General features: G+C 33.3%; 1 non-coding gene across 1 annotated transcript; it reads left to right on the top strand.

Annotated features, from left to right (window-relative positions):
• The first annotated feature begins 3759 nt into the window (after positions 1-3759).
• On the top strand, positions 3760-3831 carry TRNAC-GCA. The gene has a single exon. It is a non-coding gene; the product is annotated as a tRNA-Cys (tRNA).
• The last annotated feature ends 5327 nt before the right edge of the window (positions 3832-9158 follow it).

Genomic DNA, 9158 nt, shown 5'->3' with positions numbered 1-9158 from the left:
TTATGATGCATGACCCTTTTTTTTTTACCATTCACCTTCGAGCGCCACCATAGTTTTGCATCGTCCATGAGATGCATTGCGACCAACGTAACTCTTAGGTTCTATGAGCAAGTTCCAGTAATCTTCGGGTATTGTTCTACGTCAAAAATAAATCTTTTTAATTCCTTAGCATCCCGGTTTCCATTTAAGGGGTTGTGTTATTGGATTTTAAGTTTTTTAAGGCCACATGAACTTGGCTTGAGCTGTGGGTCTCTACTCGGGTGCTCATCTCAACCATGATGTCGTTCAACAAGAGAGACCATGAAAACGATTGGATTATCGCATTAACCATTTGAATCACCTGCTCATCTCAACCATGATGTCGTTCAACAAGAGAGACCTCGAAAACGACTAGATTATCGCATTAACCATTTGAATCACCTCAACCCCACTTGTTGAAATTGAACCAAATATCTATAACATAACTCTAACAAAGGTACCAAGTTCATAAGAGTCTTTTTAATTTAAGATAGAAACTGTAAAATAAAATGAAATAAGAAAAATAATATTTCATTGACAGGAATCGAACCCAAGTATCCTCAATGAAAGCAGATATCCTAACCGCTAAATGACAATGGATTTTTAGTGAGAATGTCCTGAAGGATTTGTCAGATCGCTGAAGAGTTTTAACATGATCTTTTGCTTAATGTCTAACTCTTCGACACGTCCTTCCTTGTGTGTGTTAGAGTTCTCAGAGCTACCAGGATGCTTCGAGCTGTTCGATTATGTGGCTCTTTCTTCAGAAGAGTCAACATCAAATGTTAGGTCTTTGATTGGCAACCCATCCGGGGAGCATTGATTGCATCGATTCCATCAACGATCTTCCCATGAGTTTATGGTGCATGACCCATTTTATATACCATTCACCTTCGAGCACTATCATAGTGTTGCATCGTCCATGAGATGCATTGCGGCTAACGTAACTCTCAGGTCGTATGAGAAAGTTCTTATAGCCCTCAACTCTCAGGTCGTATGATAGAGTTCTTAGAGCTACCGCGACATTTTGAGGTGTTCAATCGTTGGTTTTTTATTCAAAAGAGTCAACATCAAACCTCATGTCTTTAATTTGCAACCCATCCAGGGGAGCGTCGATTGCATCGATTCCATCAATGGTCTTCCCATGAGTTTATGGTGCATGACCCATTTTTTATATCATCCACTTTCGAGCGCCATCGTCCATGAGATGCATTGTGGCCAACGTAACTCTTAGGTCCTACGAGCAAGTTCGTGTAACCTTCAAGTATTGTTCTACGTCAAAAATAAAGTTTTTTAATTCTTAGAATCCGAGTTTACATTTAAGGGTTTGTGTTTTTGGATTTTAAGTTTGTTAAGCCCAAAATGAGCTTGGCTTGGGGTGGGGTTCTCTACGACCCTCCTTGTCAAACTCACTTGGGTGCTCATCACAGTCATCTCAGCCATGATGGCGTTCAACAAAAGAGACCTTGAAAATGACCGGATTATCACATTAACCATTTGAATCACCTCAACCTCACTTGTTGAAATTGAACCAAATATCTATGACATAACCCTATTAAAGGTTCAAAGTTCATAAAAGTCTTTTTAATCTAAGATAACTGGATCATTATAGTGACTCTCAAACCAAGTTCATAAGAGTCTTTTGATTTTAAGATACTATTGAACTCATCCATTATAGTGCTTCTCAAACCTAGGTAAAGTTTAAATATGAAACTATAAAATAAAAGAAATAAGAAAATAAAATTTCATTGTCGAGAATCAAACTCGGGTCTCCTCGATGAAAGCAAGATCTTCTGTGTAATGTCTAACTCTTTGACACATTTTTTTATGAGTGTAATAGAGTTCTCAGAGCTACCGCCACATTTCTTGTTCTTCGATCATGTGTCTTTTTCTTCAAAAGAGTCAACATAAAACATTAGGTCTTTGATTGGAAAACCATCCAGGGGAGCGTCGATTGCTTCAATTCCATCAATGGTCTTCCCATGATTTTTTGGTGCATGACTAGTTTTTTATACAACTCACCTTCGAGCACCACCATAGTTTTGCATTGTCCATGAGATGCATTGTGGGCCAACGTAACTCTCAAGTCCTCTGAGTAAGTTCTTATAGTCTTGAAGTATAATATCAAAACATATTAAGGTATTTGATATGTTAAACAGTAAAATAATTGATGTGTATCATAAACATTAAATAAAAATATATATTTAAAATTTGAATGAGATTCATATTAATTAAACATATATTATGATATTCTACGACATTTTAATATTATTTAAATAAGATATTATATCTTAATGTATTAGGTATTCAAATATATAATTTGACAAAAATTATCACAAGTTCACCGTAAATAGAACCCTAGCGTTAAGTCAAAAAGCATCAAACACTAAATACTTTGAAATTTTAGGTGATATTTTGCAGAGGAAGCTGATAAGGTCTTCAAAGAGCATGTGGTCGTGTCTGACATTTTAGGTTAACAACATGTTGAAAAGAAACCAGAAATTCTGATACTGGTAATTAACTACAAACCTTTGAATAAGGTTTTAGAATAAATAAGATATCCAAACCAAATAAAAAAAGATTTGATAAAAAGAATTTAGAGTCAAATGTTTTTATAAAATTCGATATGAAATTGGGATTTCGAAAAATTCTAATTTCCTAAAAGGACAAATATAAAATAGCATTTAATGTCCAGTTTAGAAAATATGAGAGGAACGTCATGCGATTTAGGCTAAAAAACACTCCATCCGAATTTCAGATGATTATGAATGATATTTTCAATTCTTTCAAAAAATATCAATAGTTTATATTGATGATGTGTTGATATTTTCTAAAACCATTAAGATGAACACTTTAAACATCTACATACATTCATTAATGCAATCAAAAGAAATCAGCTAGTTGTGTCCATACCCAAAATCAAATAATATCAAACTCAGATCCGCTTTCTTGGATTTTAAATTTATTTGAGCCTTATAAAACCCATTCAATGGTCCATTGAGTTTGTCTCAAACTTTCGTGATGACGTAGCCTAGAAAAGCCAACTTCAAAAAAAATTTAGGTTCTCTCAATTATGTGTCCTAAATCCTTCAAGATATCAGGCATATTTACAAATGTCTTGATGAGTGTCTTGAAAATAATACAAAGTCTTGATTTGTAAAGGATATCTCTACAACCCAAAAAAATCAAATCATTAGTCAAATAAACTCTCTACTTAAGTCTTATTGACCCAAGGGCAGATCTCATAGTGAAACGTGACGCATCAAATATCGGATATGGAGGTATCTAAAATTGTCAAAGAGGACCGAGAATCAATTATCATATTTCATTCAAAAGCCTCTAATAATACCATACAAATTACAAAACAGTAAAAAAAAATATATATATTATTTCCATTGTACTCCGTGCACAACAATTTTAAAGGAAATTTAAAATAAATCCAGCGTATTTGTCATACTTTTAAGTTCAATTACAATAAATCAAGAAAAGAATTGAGTTGTAATAAAATATCACTTGACATTGGAATGTAATTTGAAGACTTTTTATCTTCGGGAGTTGAATTACATTTAAGATTATTTATGTTATTTCTTATTTTCTTCAATTTGTATTTAATAGCTTTGGGTAGTTTGTAGATGAACTATGTTTGAATTATCTTTTTGGCCTTTCTATTTTCGACAGACACGTTTTACACTTTTGGACTGACACTTGGTAGAAGGGGTCACTAAGGCTAAAATCATATAAAATGGGTTCATAGCACAGTGGTAGAGCATTTGACTGCAGATCAAGAGGTCACCAGTTCGAATTTGGTTGGGCCCTTTTAAAAATTTTGGACGAACACTTTGTTCGATTTGCTCCCAACCACCGAGTGTCTAAAGGAAAAGAAATAAGAATAATTACCGATTCCAAACCTTATTCCAAAGTACTCCACCACATAGAACCATGTACTTAGAACCTAAGGGCCACTATTCTCGGACAAGAACCAAGCTATCATTAACAAAAGAGTGTGGTATCCAAGCACCCACTATGAACATGGTTAAAAACTTACTTACAATTAGGCTAACTTACCGAGTCTTGTACTCACTCCATCTTTTTCATGTAACTAAGAGTAGTTGCCCTAGACCAACAACACCCACCAAAACTATTTTTGATGTTTTAAAATGATTTTTTTAACCTTTCCCTTATTTTGTACTATGAACCTATAAACTCTATTTTGAATATAATGTAAATATATATGTTTATTATATTTTAATTCTTTTTTTATTTCGAGAAAACATTTTACTTTGTGTTCAACCTCTTTTAACTTGCTTCGGAAATGGCTCGTGACATAAACATAAAAAAAGTAATTTTTTAGTATGAATTTTAATATAAGTTGCATTCTTATATTGACAAAACCACTAGTACCAAAAATATTCATGAACTTTCAAAACTAATGCCCTTAACATTCTAAAATAAGGTTCTAACTATTAGTGAGTTGCATAAATCATCTCCCTTTTTATTTTCACTCACTCCTCTTCTTCAACCTATGACCCATTAATATCATTAATATTTCATCTCCTTGTTTTTTAGCTTTTTGAATATCAAAATCTTAAATAAAAAGGAAAAGCTCTCTAAAATATTCTTATTTGCCAGTAATTTTACATAATTTAACATTTTAAAAATCGGTAAATTAAAAAAATCCAACATTAATATATTCATAATTTCATGTAGTCTTCATAAGTTTGCCGGCGACATTGTTTGTTGTCGAGCTTGATAATGTGAGTTTGTAACCCATCCGTTAGGGTTCTTGGAATGATTCTCTAGATTATCCCTTCCATGTTGGGAGTTGGGCCATGGGTCTTGGGTGAAGGAACCATTGGTTTACCGCCCCTAAGAGTTAAGGAAGCATCTTGAGGCTAGTTTCACATAGTATCATTATCATTGAGATAACAATTCTTTTCTATTTTATCTAAATTTTTTAAATATGAGTTCATTTCCAAATGCATGCTAACACCCTTATTGTTGAATAAATGACATGAAACTAGTTTCACTTAGTAACGTTGCCTTTTGCTCCTATTGGTGGAAGGATAATAGGTCGATTATACCTTTATGGTAGTTTTAAGCGTGACAACATTTTACAACCAGACTAATTTTGCTTCATTTCTAAATGAAAACGTGTAAATTGTAAACTCAAACATTTCAAAGAAATAAACAAGTTTTGATGGTACCATGCTAACCAGAAAACAAATGTTGACTTTGACCAATCCCTATATATTTTTTTTTTCTATATTTTGAAACTATTTTAAGCACTTTTCTCGTGTACTCCTTACAAATTTACCTTTTAAGGTTGTAAACATTTGTGTATGGGTGACTATTATGATTATAAGTCAACTGAGTTAAGTAGAAATAAATTTTGAAGATGAAATTAAAGTATTAATTTTGATGTCATCTTTACCCGAGTTTTGGGATATTGTTATTAATGAGATTCAATCGGCATTAGTAATTCACAATGATAATATTCAAAATACTTGACAAAAAAAGAATGGTCAACATAAGATATTTGAAACAAATAAATCTTTTGTCCTCTATGATATATCAAATCACTCCTTTAAAATTCCTTAATAATAAACCTGAAGTCTTACATCACTTATACAGAAAAGTTCCTTGCATAGAAGTTTTATTAGATACTTTTAAGCATCTAGAGATCAACTAGACACAAAGCTAAACATTCTAAAAAAAAATTAGGGGCTAAACTTTTAAGTTAACGTAATTTAAGAAACTTATGATTTTTATATTATCAAGAGTTTAATTGAGATAGGTCAATTCAATCTAGTGGACCCAAGAATTGAACCGAACCAAACCAACTAGTTAGTAACATGATTTAGTGGAAGCATTTTCATGCAAAGTAGAAGCAACAATGGAGGGTTTGAAATAATATAGTTTTTACCCCTTAAGGTCATTTTACACCGTTTCTTGGTTTACCTACTTATCCTTATCCAATGACCACCAAATTTCATATCTAACCTCAACATGCTATAAATGCTCAGTATTAAAATTTAATAGACAACGGAGCTCAGATGGTGGGTTTTTTTTCATATATTCTTAATTCATACTTGGTTTAGGGTTCATATGAAAATCCAAGCGATTTCTACAAGTATTTCTTAACAAAGAGTCCAAGGGGGCTACTTGTCTCGTCGTCGACGTTTGGGACCTCCATTCTTGAGCTTCCAGTATCTGAATTACTTCAAATTTCCTTCCACATACTCCTTATTGTGTCTAGTTTATGAAACTATAATGTTTTTTACGAGAATCGGTCTAGAATGGGGTTAAAATTGAGAAAATTTGAGAAAAGGTCAAATTTTGAGTTGACTTGGACAGTTCAATTGAACTGGCCATATCATCGTTTTCTTCCTCTAAACAGGAAGAAGATGCGCATTTTTCGCATTGCCGCCATCTAAAACTCGGCTTGTACAGCCACATTTACAGCATTTCTCTCCTTGATTTCTTCGTGAAACTTAAAGATGGATGTTACAAGAAAGGGCTAGGGATTTATTTGATACCTTCTCGTGGATCGTAACCTAAGATATTCGCTTCCAAAGTTCATGCAAAATCTGATTTATCGTTGGAGATAAAACAAAGGATTTCTTATTGGGTAGCCGATTCTAGGGGTTTCAAGACCCTATTTCTTCATTGAACCTCTTCCATATCTTATCTTCAAGCTAAAGAAATTGGTTTTGGAGGAACGTCTTTGAGTGTAAGACCTTAACTTCTAGAAATCGTTCTTGGTATGCAACTCACTCGAAACGCCAGCTTTCGATCTCGTGGGTAGTTTGTTCTACGACGTTTCAGCTCTCGATTCCTTCATCAAGTTTACTCAACTTCTTCCTCTGAAACTAGAGGAATCCTTAATTTGAAGGAAAAGAGAATGTAGATAGGAATTCGACTCTTATCCCCAATTTAATTTTGAAACCTATTTCCTTCAATTCGGCACACTCTCGAGGTTATTTTACTTCGTGGTCTTCTATGGAAGCATTCTTTGGAGGTGCAGAAACTGATTGGAATCATTTTTGCTTGACGAGTCATCATGTATCCCGGATTGGATTTTCAAGTTTTTCTTGATGTTCCTCAATGGCGGATTGAATTGGGGGAATGGTTTCTAGGCACTTTCAGCACTCTATTCCTTCATAGAACTTGTGGGTAATCTTGTTGAGAAAATGTAGGAATAAGATTGAAGAGAAATGGTGGAGGATTGCTCTCGAATTTGGAAGAAATCTGAGAGTAGGAGACCCATAATCTAAACGCTCATTGCTTTCGATTGAGGGATCAACCTTTCTCGATTCTTATTCCATATTGTTGCTCCTATTTCAGACTGTATAGGAGATGCTTAAACTGACATTGAGAGCTCCAGAATCTTCGTTAGAGATCGAACTTTTTGGATAATTTTTGTGAGATATCAACTCTGATCATAGCCTTACCGACCATGGCTTTGAATACTCGTCGTTGGATGTGATGATCCGTGCGTGTTCGTTCTAGATCATATCAAATTTTGGAGGAGATCCGACGGTTGAGATTTGAGTTCGAAGGATTTTGCTCGGATGGTCACGGTAGATGCTCTGATTCTAATTAGAGTGTCATTTCTGTAACTATCCATTCTTCCAGGGGTATTTTGGTAATATTCTACTTTTTGCATATTTTATAATTATTTTTCTCGAACAACATAATTTTTCTACAAATTCTTAATTGCTTTTTTATCATTTTTCCCTTATTTTGAATCTTGAGATTCCTTCTAGATAAGAAATTACAAATCCGGAAAGATTCTTGACAATTGATAAAATGACTTTTTTTTTGCCCTCTTCATTTACTTTTTCCTTTCCAATCCTTTTCAAAAGGCAACTCTTTGAAATCACTTGTTAGGCATAGAGTGACTTGACTAAGTCCCTTGTTCTTGCTTAATACTTTAATTTTTTTCCCTTCTATCCTTTGGGTCTTTCATGAGTGGCTTATTCTTATGGGAGCTAATTTCCTTCATTTTCGGGGTGTTACATATACATACTCATTACAAACACAAAATAAGAAGTAGATTCAAAAGAATAACAAAAACTACTAGATTAAAAACAGAGGTTAGTCTATGGCCCACACTCCAAAGTCCTCTCTCATCCACGACCAACTCTTAGTTACTTGAAAAAAAATGATAAACATGGAGTGAGTAAAACTTAGTAAGCAGCCTACTAGTAGGTTCTTAATGGCGACCTTAAGCTAGGATATTAATTCTTGTTATGTTTTGAGGATCTTATACTTATCTTGAAAACCTTCCCCTAAAATAACCTTCAATTTTCTCCCCATGAACACAATTTTCTCCTCATCTATCTTTTTTTAAACAGTTTTGAAAGTTAAAGAGTAGTTTTGAAGCTTTTTTTTTTTAAAAAATTCCACATTATTTTTTAAAAAAAAAAATTATGCGTAATTTTTTTTTAGATAAAGTGCAAATTTCAATGGTATTTTTATTAATTTAGATAAAGTGTATCATGTGTCTTATTCATGGTTACTTAAATCTCATTGAATTGGTGCATCTTTCACATCAGAGACATTTGTGCCTTAAATCTCTTTGCTTGCTGGAACCTTTGCTTGACATAATTCGACCAAAGACGGTATGGACGACCTTAGCTAATTGTATTGGTCTCCAATCATGAAGTGTGACGTCGGATCTTTGTGCATACCATACTCATTAACTATAACATGGCAAGAAATTTTTTATGTTTTGACTGGGCATGCCATATTCAGTTATTCTTATATATCTTTAGTTACCTGTGATTAAAGCAAAGAAGTATAGACATGGTTTCCAACCAACCCTTCCTTTATAGTTAGTTCGACGAATGGGTTTTTGTTATCATTTTATCGTTAACCCTTCCACTCGATTTTGTGTTATGATATCATATAGGGAATCAGAAGCGACCTTACTTGGACAAAATTATATACCGTTTGATAATTATTGCTGATAACAAAGATAAATTGAATTATAAGCATTTTATATTCAAAAGTAACAAATTACTTGTACACTTTTACTTATAATCTTCATTTTCTTTATATAGCAATAAGGAAGGGAGGAATAAAAAAGATACTCATAATATCATTATGACTATGCCATATTTCATTAATTAAAGAGATTA

Source organism: Cucurbita maxima, unplaced genomic scaffold (genome assembly GCF_002738345.1).
Source record: "Cucurbita maxima cultivar Rimu unplaced genomic scaffold, Cmax_1.0 Cma_Scf00653, whole genome shotgun sequence".
Taxonomy (NCBI): Eukaryota; Viridiplantae; Streptophyta; class Magnoliopsida; order Cucurbitales; family Cucurbitaceae; genus Cucurbita; species Cucurbita maxima.
This window is presented reverse-complemented; position numbering and strand designations above follow the sequence as displayed.